This window comes from Pinus tabuliformis, chromosome X (assembly GCF_031772625.1).
Source record: "Pinus tabuliformis cultivar Carrire ecotype Pingquan chromosome X, CPIR1, whole genome shotgun sequence".
In the NCBI taxonomy this organism is placed as follows: Eukaryota; Viridiplantae; Streptophyta; class Pinopsida; order Pinales; family Pinaceae; genus Pinus; species Pinus tabuliformis.
In genome coordinates this window covers 590,105,708-590,118,806 of record NC_142308.1, presented here as the reverse complement: position 1 = coordinate 590,118,806, position 13,099 = coordinate 590,105,708, and the positions used below count along the sequence as shown (strand labels likewise).

The 13,099-nt window shown below is 40.9% G+C and overlaps 1 protein-coding gene across 6 annotated transcripts in view; it reads left to right on the top strand.

Moving 5' to 3' along the window:
* Positions 1-13,099, top strand: part of LOC149141397 (ubiquitin C-terminal hydrolase 13-like) — a 191,242-nt gene that overhangs the window by 136,968 nt on the left and 41,175 nt on the right. The gene's annotated exons all lie outside the window — the stretch shown is intronic.

Here is a 13,099-nt window from a genome sequence, read left to right as displayed (position 1 = left end):
GCAGAGAAAAAATTCTGTTTATTCCATGGATGAAATTATAGTATTTTTGTTGGTAGTTGTTTCCCTCTGCAACAGTCTGAATATAGGTTTGCAAAATTCTTTTAATCTAAAAAAGTCAGCTAGGTTCTTTTCTAACAGGATTAGTAGTTTTGCTGTAAGTCCTTTTTTGTTCTTTGTATCTATTGGGCTATTCTTTTTGTGAGTCAAATAGTAAATACCCTATGTTGCATGAGTTTCTGGAACGTGGGAACATTGGGAACTTGGGTACGGGTTTCCGGAACGGCTAGAGGTTTCCCCAAAATTTACAGGAAAAGGCTAATTGGGAGCTGTAATATTATACAATAAAAAATAAGAAATTAAAAAATTAAAATTATTTTCTTAATTATATAATTTATATAATAATCAAAATTAATATTGATTCAAAATACTCAAATATTAAAATCAATTTAAATATATAAATAATAAATATATAATCTCTCTTTTATATAAATATATTCTCTGGGTGTCTCTTTCCCTGAGTCTCTCCCTTTTATATATCTAAAATGTCAAGTTCATTATTAGTTCTCTGACATGTTTCTCTAGTTATTCTTACGAGAAAAAACAACTCTAATGTTTAAGCATTGACTGCCACATTAAATATGCACACACAATTTTCTGCAATATATATATATATACATAAACAACAAAAGAAATACTCATCAGCTTGACATCCCAGATATCGCCCTTACGTCAAGGTGCCACACGCTTCCTTAACCCATCAAGAGATTGCTCCAGTTTCTCAATTAAGGATATTGGTGTTAAAGATGTCTTTGGCCTTTCTTCCTGCGAAGGTTTCAACATAGGCTCATGTTTTGTGGGCAGTTCATCATATTTCTCTACAGGCTTTGTATTCCCCAACCCTAGGGAACGCTGGAACTCCAAAAAAAATTGCCTTCAAAGCTCCCAAAACTTTCCCAAGCTCCCATTGAAGCTCTCCCATTGAAAAGGAACGAGTTTCCCGGGGGTGCGGTAACCATTGGAACGAGTTTCCCACCTCTCGGGAGCGGTTTCGTGTAACAAATACCTCTTGGGTTCTTGTGGTAAAAAATGGAAGGCTTGCAATATAAAGGTAAGGGAGATTGAAGGTACACCAAGGATTCAAGAAATTGCCAAAAACAACCAGAATGTAATATATCTGTAACTTGCTTCTTGTGTTTGTACATATAGCTGGCGCTATTTGATAAATATGGATTTCTTCTTCTCCACGTTTTGTTAGCTTTAGGTTTTGTACGTACTATTGGGGGATGACTTTTGCAGTCGTGGCCCAAATACTTTTGGGGTCAAATTCAACTCAAAAATTGTTTTGAGCAATTTTTTTTGTATTGATAGAAATGTTGCTTTATCCAAATTTTGCAACTCTAAAACAATTATCTGGGTTCTTCTCTAGCATGATTTGTAGTTTTTCAGTAATTCGTTTTTTGTTCTTTGAGTCTTTTGGGCTTTAGTAAGCCAACTGTGAAATTATGATCACTAACGCAATTTCTGGTTATTATTCTCCTACCTTTTCAGAGTATTTGTCAATTGCAATTACTTTACGGCAAACACTGAATTAAACAGCAATGTATCTTCACGAGAAAATGAATATAGGAACTGAGAAAAATATGCACACGCAGAAATATAGAACACCAGTATTTTCGAACAAATGTCCCACGAAAAACCCTAAAGGGAAAACTAGTTGGAAGATGAGGGTTCTATTATTAAAATTCTTTAGCAAAAATAATATTACAACTGCTTTCTTGACACTGGCAAAGCTCCGCCAAAATTATTTCTTCACTTCTGCAAGACTCCTCAGACCTCCCGGAAGTTATTTGACCCACCAAAATCAATTGGGACTCCCTCTGAAGGTGATTTTGACTTGCATGTGCGGCCTTGGCTGAGGAACTCGACCCTCCCAGCTACTCCCACTGGTTGGGAAAATAAATACGACCTCCACTAGAAAATCTCTCTCCTGGCAGATTAATTGTCCTGTGCAAATCAATCTCTCCTTTGCAACTTCGCTTTCTTAAGAATTTCTCCTCATTGAGCAATTTGTGCTGCGAAATTGTGTAATTCACACTCCTTGCTGGAGAAACTCACACTTTTGGAAAATCGGCCTCTCACTGCAGAAAAATCAATCTCCAAATTTTCTCGAAAATCTTTGTGAAGAATCTCACCAACAATCTCCTCTAAAACCCTTGCTACTAATGTCCTTGTGCTGCCTCTGTGCCCTTGCTCTCACTGCAAATCTTTTTCTCAATGTGTTCTCCAAATGCCCATCAATTTCCTCTTATAATCTCTTGATGATGAATCAATGACCATGATCTAATCACAATCGATGGCTAAAATCATTTTGACTCCATCAAGTGACTTTTCCAGTTTTCTCTAGAGGAAAATCGATTTACTCCAAGTTATATTGATTATTAAGCTGTTTCCCTAAGTTAGGAAAATTTATTTAACTGCTTAATTAAATCTAATCAAGGCCTTTTCTCACGAAACCAATTCTGCGTATTGGAGAAAATGTGTTCCCTAGCTTCATAAACACTGAGACTAGAACACCTGTTTGAGCTATACACCAACACTCCCTCGTAGCAAGGAAGGTGTTCTGCATAAAACCTAACTTGTCTTTGAAGAAGATGAACCTCACCTTCCCCAAAGCTTTTGTTAGAATATTTTCTACCGCTCATCTGTAGGTACATAATGTAGTTGGACTATCTTGCATTGCACACAATCCTTGATGAAGTGTTACCTGATGTCTATGTGCTTGGACCTGTCATGAAATACCAGATTCTCTGACAACCTGATGAAACTCTGATTGTCACAGTGTATCATTGTAGTCTCTACGCTTTGACGAAAAACGGCTACCAACAACTTTCGAAGCTAAATGGCCTCGCATGTAGCCATGCTTGTTGCTATGTACTCTGCCTCGATTGATCTTAGTGCCATAGACTTCTGCTTCCTGCTATACCAAGAACAACTCCAGATCCCATGCTGAAGCAACACCTTGATCTATTGTGTTCCTTGCCCACTTTGCGTTAGTATAGTTGACCAATCTAACACCATCATCTCGAGGATAACTGATCCCATACTCAATTGTGCCACACAAATACCTCAACACATGTTTAGTTGCTATCTTATGCGCTTGCTTCGGCTCCACCATGAATTGACTTAGAGAGTTAACTACATAGGATATGCCTGGCTTGGTGTTGACTAGATACATGAGAGAACTGATCAACTGCATGTACAAGGTGGGGTCCACATCCTTCTCCTTGGATGCATCTATTTTTCTCCAATTGTTGATTAATGGTGTAGACATGGCCAGATAATCCTCCATCCTGAATCTTTCTGCCACGCCTCCATATCTAGAAATTAGATCATGAGCCCTAATCCTTCATCTCAAACTCTGTTGCATGGTCCCTCTTGCACTCCTCGATAGGACAAGAACAACTCATCCACGTATAGGACAAGAATGAGTACATCTCTTCAACCACCAAGTAGTAGAGGTTGTTGTCCGCCTCACCCTTCACAAAGCCCATGCCTTTCAAGTATATGTCGATGCACTCATACCACACCCTAGGAGCTTGCTTGAGCCCGTACAAAGCCCTCTTAAACCTGCACATGTGCGTCTCTTTGCTGTGTGCTACAAAGCCCTCCTGTTGTTCAATGTACACCTCTTCCAATTCACCAATGAGGAACATCATCTTAACATCCATCTGATGGATCTGCCACACCATCTATGCTGCTAATGAGATCAAGACTCATATAGAAGTTTACTTGGCCACATGAGCAAATGACTCCTCATAGTCTATCCCATCTTGCCACACCTACTGTTGTGCGAGCTCTTAATAGCTAGAATGCTCTCTCTCTACTAGCTGAATGACCAATGCCATTTTGCTAGTTTACTGCTTTGGTTGTCTCTGCTCTCTCTTGCTCATCCTAGGAGCCCCAACAAACTCTTGAGCACCTTTGAGTGTAGCTTTAACCTCCCGGTTCCTCCTGCCAATAGTGGAGTTGAGAATGTCCACCTCCATGTCCTGGTGATGCATCTCCCTAATCTACTGCATTTGCTGCTCTATACTTTGTGAAGCATTAGGAGCATTCACACCTGATCCTCTGCTCGTATTGGTCATTGTACTAGTGCTTTGCTGTTGCCCCTGATTCTGTTGTTGTACTTTGGGTGCTTGGGATGAAAATCCTGTATGCCTTCGAGGTTTTGTTGTACCCAACAAAATAACCTCACTTTGCAATCTGATCCAACTTCGAACGTGTCTTTCTTGGAATACGGGAGTACACTAGGCAACCAAATATCCTAAAATGATTGACACATGGTTTCTTCTTGGTGAAAGCCTCCATGGGAGACATCTTTTCAAGTGCTCTATGTGGGACCCTGTTCTGAATGTAAACTACTGTACTACATGCCTCTGCCCATAGAAAGGATTTGAGATCTTGGCCATACAACATAGGTCTGGCTGCCTTCGAAATCGATCGGTTTTTTCTCTCAGTGACCCCATTCTGCTGTGGGTTGTAAGGAATCGTCCACTCTTTCCTGATTCCTACTTTGGTGCAGAACTCCTGGAACTCTTTGATGGTGTATTCCCCTTCATTATCTGACCAAAGTGTCCGAATCCTTTTGCTTGTCGCATTCTCTACTAGAGCCTTATACTCGTGAAAGCGATTGAAGACCTCATCCTTATTCTTCAAGAAATAGATCCAGGTCTTCCAGGAGAAATCCTTGATAAAAGTAGAAAAGTACTTGTATCGCTTGAGAGATTTCGTCGACATCGACCCACATATGTTTTGAGTGTACAAGGTCCAAAGTAGCTTGCGATTTACTGTCACTCCTTGGAAAAGATGCCTTGGCAAACTTCCCCTACACACATCTTCTACATACATCGTCGTGCTCTGTGCTCACCTTCGGAACACCTGTCACCATCTCCCAAAGTAGTCTAAGTGCTCCATGATGAATATGGCCAATCCTCCTATGCCAAAGCTCCCCCTGGTCTCTCACACTGCTACTGCTAACTAGTGCCTTGGGTGTGTCTAACTACAACCTGTATAACCAATCGCTCCTCACCCCAACTGCTATAGGTGACCTCCAATCCTTGTGTTGTAACAACACTCTAGCCCCTCTAAAGAGAACATCACACCCTTTGTCCTGAAGGATTGATACGGAGATTTGATTCATCTCTAGGCTTGGCACATGCAACACATCATGGGTGGGTAGTTGCTTGTCGCTCTCCCTCTGAAATAGAATAGTTCCTCATGCTATTGGAGTGCACTTGGACTTGTTCCCTATCTGAATCTGGAACCTGATGTCCTCCTCATAACTGGAGAAGTACTCTCTAACTCCTGTCATATGAAATGATGCTCCACTGTCTATGTACTAGACACCCACTGAAGTTGAGCTAGTTAGGCAAGCAATCAATGCGAACTCTTGCTCCATCTTGCCAGAGAGCTCATTTGCATCTGCTAAAGTTGAAACTTGCTTCTTGCCCTTCTTCCTTTGTGGGCAATCACTGACTTAGTGGCCAAACTTGTGACAGACATCACACTTGACATTTGATAGGTCCTTCTTGCTCTTCTCTCCTTTCGAGCTAGGCCCTTTACTGGACCCCTTCTTTGCTTTGCCCTTTCCTGCTAAGGCGACGTGCTCCTGCCCTTCTCAACCTTCGATACCTTGCCACTGTTGCTGGTGCCCTCAACTAAGTTGAGCTTCAACTCCTCCTGAGTGAAGTTACTCCATAGCTGATCCCAATCTGGAAGTTCGTCTCTTCTTGAAATCACCTGAACGAACATCCACCATTCCTTGGAGAACTCGATGAGTGCTATACGCACTAGCTCATCATCACTGGGTTTCTCTCCAACTGTAGCGAGTTCATTTCTGACAGATCGAACTCTGGTGAGATAGGTAGTAACATCCTCTCCCTTATTCTGCTTGATGGTCCTTAGGTTCTCCTTGAGGATCATTTTCCTATTTTCTAATAGATCCTGGTACAGTTTGACGATGGCATCCCACATCTCCTTTGTTGTACTCTTCTCTACGATGTGTGGAAGCTAGTTCATCTCCGATAGATCGAACTCTGGTGAGATAGGTAGTCACGTCTTCTCCCTTATTCTGCTTGATGGTCCTCAACTTCTCCTTGAGGATCAATTTCTAGTTTGTGATGGATCCTGGTACAGTTTGCCAATGGCATCCCACCTCTCCTTCGATTTACCCTTCTCGGTGATGGGCAAAACGATATGGTCTCTCACTTCGTCGAAAATCATCCTCTTTACTTTGGCATTGCCCGTCCTGTATTTATGGAACAGGATGTATTTATTGGTACAACAATAATTGTTGTAGCAAACTCCTTCACACCATACTTGTCCAATAGAAACAACAACCTGGCCTTCCATACTCCAAAGTTAGAGGCTCCATCCAACTTGTCATGATCTCTCAATCCTTTTGCGACCATCTTTGGAAATCTGTGAACTCAATTAAACTGGAGATATAGATTGAAGAACTCAAACTGGGTATAATCAAATTGGGTATTAACCCTCATGTGCTTTCCCTTCCTGTTCCTGGGAGATCTAGGTTTTGCTCTCAGATTTGCTCTGATACCATGTGAAATTTTCATTATTGTTGTAATTTCTAGTTATTATTCTCCTATCTTTTCAGATTATTTGTCAACTGCAATTACTTTGCGACAAACACTGAATAAAACACAACCACAACTTCATGAAAAAATGGATATAGGAACTGAGAAATATATGCACACACACAAATATAGAACACCATTATTTTCGGACAAATGTTCCTAGAAAACCCCTGAAGGGAAAACGAATGTGCTAACGAGGGTTTTATTATTAAAATTCTTCAGCAAAAATATTACAACTGCTTGCCCGACACTGGCACAAATCCGACAAAATTATTTCTTCACTTCTGTAAGACTCCTCAGACCTCCTGGAAGCTATTTGACCCACCAAAATTAATTCTGCCTCCCTCCCTCTGAAGGTGATTTTGGCTTACACGTGTGGCCCTGATTGAGAAACTCGACCCCCCTGGCTACTCGCATTAGCTGGGAAAATAAATACGACCTCCACTAGAAAGTCTCTCTCTCTCGGCAAATCAATTCTCTTGTGCAAATCGATCTCTCTTCTAAAAATTCACTTTCTTCGTAATTTCTACTCACTCAGCAATTTGCACAGCCAAACTAGGTAATTCGCACCCCCTGCTAGAGCAACTTGCACTACTAGAAAATCGACCTCACTGTAGAGAAATCGATCGCCAAATTTCTTTGGAAATCTCTATGAAGAACTTCACCGACAATCTCAGCTGAAACCCCTGCTGCTGATGCCCCTGCGCCCTTGCTCTCATTGCAAATCTATGTCTCAATGTGTTCTCCAAATGCCCATCGATTTCCTCGTATAATCTCTCGTTGACGAATCAATGGCCATGATCTAATCATAATCGAGGGCTAAGATCATCTTGACTCTATCAAGTTACTTTTCCGGATGTCTCTAGAGGAAAATCAATTTACCCCAATTAACACTGATTAATTAAGTTGTTTCCCTAAGTTAGAGTTAGTAAATTCTAATCAAGGCCTTTTCTCACGAAACCAATTATGGGTATTGGAGAAAATGTGTACCCTAGCCTCATAGACACAATATGAGACTAGAACACTTATTTGAGTTATACCAACTCACACCAACTAGTAAATGCTTCTAAAATTGATGAGGTCAAGAAATCGGATATGTTGAAGGCTTTGGAGAAAAGTAAATATAATGGAGTAACATTACACCAATGATTCAAGAAATTGCAAAAGCCAGTCATAAATGATCTATGTCCTATCTAACTTATTGTGTTTGTACTTGTCACTAGTGTTATTTGATATATAGGGCTATCTTCTTCTCCATGTTCTCCTAGCTTTAGGTCTTTTGTTGTGCTTTTGGAAAATAATTTTTGTACTCTTGTCACAATTACATTCAGTGTAAAAATTGTTGATGATTCGAGGTATAGAACAATACTTTTGACTCTTAATGAAAAAATTGAAAGCATCCTTATACTTTCATTGCATAGGCAATGTTTAAATGTTGCAATTTTGAATATGTATAGGACCGTAGGTGAAATTCTACACATTATTTTGGGTGTATTTGTTGTGTTGATAGAAACATTCCCTTAGCAAATGTTTTCAACGTAAAAAAGTTAGTTGGGTTCTTCTCTAACAAGATTTGTAGTTTCACAAGAGGTCCTTTTTTGTTGTTTGTATCTTTTGGGCCAATTTTTTAGTAAGCCAAATAGTAATGCTTATGAGATTTCTGAGGTCAAAACATTGGAAATGCAATGGTTTTGGAGTATGTAAAGACAAGGGAGGAGTAATAACACCAAAGATGCAAAAAAACTAGAAATGTTATATATCTTGTTATACTTATTTTGTTGGTACCTATTGTTGGTGCTATTTGATATATAAGGCTTTCTTCTTCTCCATGTTCTCTTAGTGCTAGGTTTTTTGATGCATCTTTTTCTTGATGCTCCCAACAATTATGGGCACCAATGAATAGGCAGATAGTAGCACCATTTAAGCTCCACGAGACCTTGGAAGGCCTCTTGCGCCCCACCTTTGAGACTTGTGTGGAGTTGTTAGGTCCTAGGAGAAGGCTTATCTATCTAGTTGACAATCCTTTGTGTTCAAAGGACAACAATAGGCACCTCCCTTGATATATAGAGATACACCATAGATCAACACGTCTTCTAGATCATCAAGACTAACTATCTTCTATTACCCTCGCCAAGCTTGTGCTCAAGATGCCTTTCTTCCTAGTGCACGTTTTGGAGCTGCGTGATGGCATGATTGTTTGCTTCCAATCTTTGTTACACGGGAATCGCTCCCGGGAGGTGGGAAACCCGTTCCAATGGTTTCTGCGCTCCCGGGAGCTTTGGAACTGTATGGGAACGTTCCCTTTTCAATGGGAGCTGCAATGGGAGCTATGGAAAGTTCCGAGAGCTTTGAAGATTGTTTTTTTGGAGTTTCGACGTTCCCTGGGGTTGGAACTTGGGGAATACAAAGCCTGTAGAGAAATATGTTGAATTGCCCACAAAACATGAGCCTATGTTGAAACCTTCGCAGGAAGAAAGGCCAAAGACATCCTTAACACCAATATCCTTAATTGAGAAATTGGAGCAATCCCTTGATGGGTTTAGGAAATGTGTGGCACCTTGATGTAAGGGCGCTATCTGGGATGTCATGCTGATGAGTATTTCTTTTGCTGTTTATGTATATATATCAAAAAAGATTGTGTGCATGTTGTATGTGGCAGTCAATGCTTAAACATTAGAGTTGCTTTACTTTTTCTCTTAAGAATAACTAGAAAAACATATGTAAAACTGTAACTTTGTATTTTTAAGCTAGATTGTTTCAAAGACTCGTCATGTGTTAGAGGACTGATAATGAACTGGCATTTTAATATTTTATATACATAAAAGGGAGAGACTCAGGGAGAGAGACACCCAGAGAATATATTAAATATTTATATATAATAGAGATTATATATTTATTATTTATATATTTAAATTGATTTTAATATTTGAATATTTTGATTCAATATTAATTTTCATTATTATATTAATTAACTGTAGACTGCTGTTTGCCCTTATGTCTAGAAGTTCTACCTTCAAGGAGCTCATTATCCTGGAGATCACCAATGGTTTTAGCCCACCATTTAGGACGAAGAGTAGAGGAACCAATATCAGGAGGAGGTGGAGAAGGCTCAAGAACAATAGGAGCAGCAAGAGGAGGGTTATTTTCCGGAGGAAGCTTAGGTAGTGTATTATCAAACACTGAGGCTGCATCATCCCTCCCATCAGGTGGACCTACCGGAAGGAGAACACTGTGAGGCTGATCCTCAAAACACTGCTCAGAAGACTAAAAGAATTCTCTGTCTTCATTAAATACTACATCCCGACTGAAGCTAAGACGACCAGTGGCTATATCTATCAGCCTATAGGCCTTGTGATGATCACTGTACCCTGTCATCATGAGTTTCTGGCTTTTGGAATCCAACTTAGAGCGCTTAGCAGCTGGAATCCAAACATATGCAACTGAGCCAAATACTTTGAGGTGACTGATCTTAGGCTTATGGCCAGACCAAACCTCTTCGGGAGTCTTCCGCTTAACAACCTGAGTAGGTGATTGGTTAAGAAGATAGACAGCAGTGAATACTGCATTAGCCTAGAATTTGTTCGAAACACTCCTGTGTTGTAACATGGAACGAGCCATTTCAACAACCGTACGGTTGCGGCGTTCGACAACACTGTTCTTCTGAGGAGTGTAGGGTGTAGTTAACTGGCGTTTGATGCCATGAGTAGCACAGAAGTTGGAAAAAACAGAAGAACAAAATTCCCCCCCCGTTATCTGTCCTAAGAGTCATGATATTACAACCAAACTCTTTTTCAACTAAGGTTTTACACTTCTGAAAGGTACTAAATGCATCAGATTTATATTTTAGAAAATACACCCACATCTTTCTACTAAAATCATCTACAATAAGTAAAAAATATTTGCAACCAGTAATAGAAGATGTATTCATAGGACCACAAATATCAACATGAATTAACTGGAGTACCTTAGATGCGCGCCAAGATTTTCCATCCTTGAATGAATACCGATGTTGCTTGCCAGCTTGACAGTTGCCGCATACTCCCAACTGCTGAGTCTGAATATCAGGTAACCCTGACACAAGTCCCTCTCGAGAGAGCTGAGAGAGATACTGTTTAGATGCCCATATCGTTGATGCCACAGAGTGCTGATGGGAGAAACACAAGCTGCTAGAGCCACTTCTGGAGAATCACCAGTGTCAAGAAGCCTGTATAGACCATGATCCTCTAGGCCAATAGCAACCGTAAGACTAGTGTCCCTGTCGATAATGGAGCACTTGTGCGCACTGAACACTACATCAAGCTGAGGAGAGTCCCTCATAATCTGGCTGACAGACAGCAGATTAATTTCCATACCAGGAACATAGTACACATTCAGGAAGATGAGTGTGCGCCCACCAGACTGGATCCGAACTATAACTTTGCCGACCACTGTGCACTCTTCACCTCCGCCGAATACTACTAAATCACTAAAAGGTGAGAAGTCAATAAACCAGTCACGCCTGTGAGAGAAATGGCGTGATGCACCAGAGTCAATGTTCCAGGCCGAAGATGGGACATGATCTGAAGAGGTTTTAGCCATAAAGGCGTAAAAGGCAGATTCTGTCTGCTCGGAATGTTCTGCAACATTCGCTGTCTGATGGGGACCTCCCTGTTTCTTCTGTTCAGAAGCAATCCTCTGTCGGCAATCTTTCTTCATGTTGCCGAATTTGTGACAGTAATTACACTGCACATCTGAGAAGAACCTTTCTGCTGAAAGGACTGAGAGGACTGATATTTGGCAACAAAAGCATTTTCTGAGGAGGCTAATGAGGCACCACTACCAAACTGTTGTTTCCAACGATCCTGCTGCATGAGTTTGTTGCATAGCTCCAGAAACTTCAGATCAACATTAGTGGAGGTAATGTTGAGTGTTTCTATGAAGTGCTCATAAGATTTTGGTAGACTTTTCAGAGTGATGACTACCACATCTTCTTCCTCCATGTTCCGACCAATGGCTTCAAGCTGATCTCGAATGTCTTTATTCTTGTTAAGATGTTCCTATAAAAACATATGTTCGTCCATCATGATGGAGAACAACTGATTCTTGAGAAAGAAAGCTGTGCTTTTGTCGGATGTTTCGTGCAATTCCTTCAGATGTTGCCAAATTTCAGCAGCTGTTTTGCCAGAAGGAATCTGCGGTAACTGATCATCAGTGACAGAAAGTTTGAGAAACATAACAACCTCTCGATTTCGATCATCAAACTTATCCTGATCGGTACCAGCTATACCAGGACGGAGCTCTTTGTTCAAAACGAGCTGGTCAAGACGCCTATATTCAAAAATGGTCAACATTCTCTGTTTCCAGATGTTATAATTGGTGCCATTAAAGCGTTGACCGCCTTCCAACATCAGATTTGTGAGTGTGGCCATCTGCACGTTTCCCAAGGCACAGGAAAAAAAACAAAGAAGGCTGACCCGGATTTTAATGCAGAGGCTGAAAAGAATAAGTAGTCAATACTTAATTTGAGTAATGACGTTCAGCAGAGAAGACATGTTCAGCCAGCAATAAAAAAATACACTGAAGACACTGTATAAGTGTGCTGATAAATATAGCAAATAATAGAACTTGGAAACTGAGTTTATATATGTCCAGTACCCTACGTTGAGAGCACCTGTAGATGAGAATGCTCTTGCCGTATTTCTTGACGGGAGTCTCTTTATGACAGCAACGTCTTTCTCTGCTGTTCAATATGTTTGTATGTGCTGACAACCGATTAAAAAACAAACAAAAACCGGCTGCGTTTGACTGGATTCCTCCACATGAACAGTGACAGTGACAGTAGCGGCGGGAATGAACGAGTTTGGAACGCTGATTTCGGAAATTTTGGTGGATTCGAGCGCGCACGATGACGGCAGAAGCGGTGCCGCCGAGACGTTTTGACGGCTGCTCGTAAGACCGATCACTCTCGATGCAATGGCTATCCCGTAAGCCAGATCAATAGCGATTAATATTTGCGGAGAGACAAACACAAATTCATTAAATCGGAGCGGCAGATATTTGACGGGTTACGAAAATATGGAAGCGACTTGCACGACAACGAGTCGCATCCGACAGAGCTGATCACGAGGACTCGATCTGATCTGATCTTCTGGAGATAGGGTTTATATTTTCCAGCCCGGTGCACTCTTGTGGGAAAAAAATGCACTACGAGGCTCCGAGACCCACAATTGGTATCCACAGGGATGTGCTCATACTGTTCAAGCAGATGGCGAGTGAGACTGTTTATCCCCCACAGTCGCGCATCAACTTCAGCACACGTGATTTCGTGGAGATTAATGGCCTCGGACTACCAGTGGCTACAGTATATTACAATGCTCAAAAGGAGACCGCGCCCCGAAGGCGCTTCTGAAATAATAATATATATAAATATATATATTTATACTGTAATCGCAGATTTCATCTTTCCG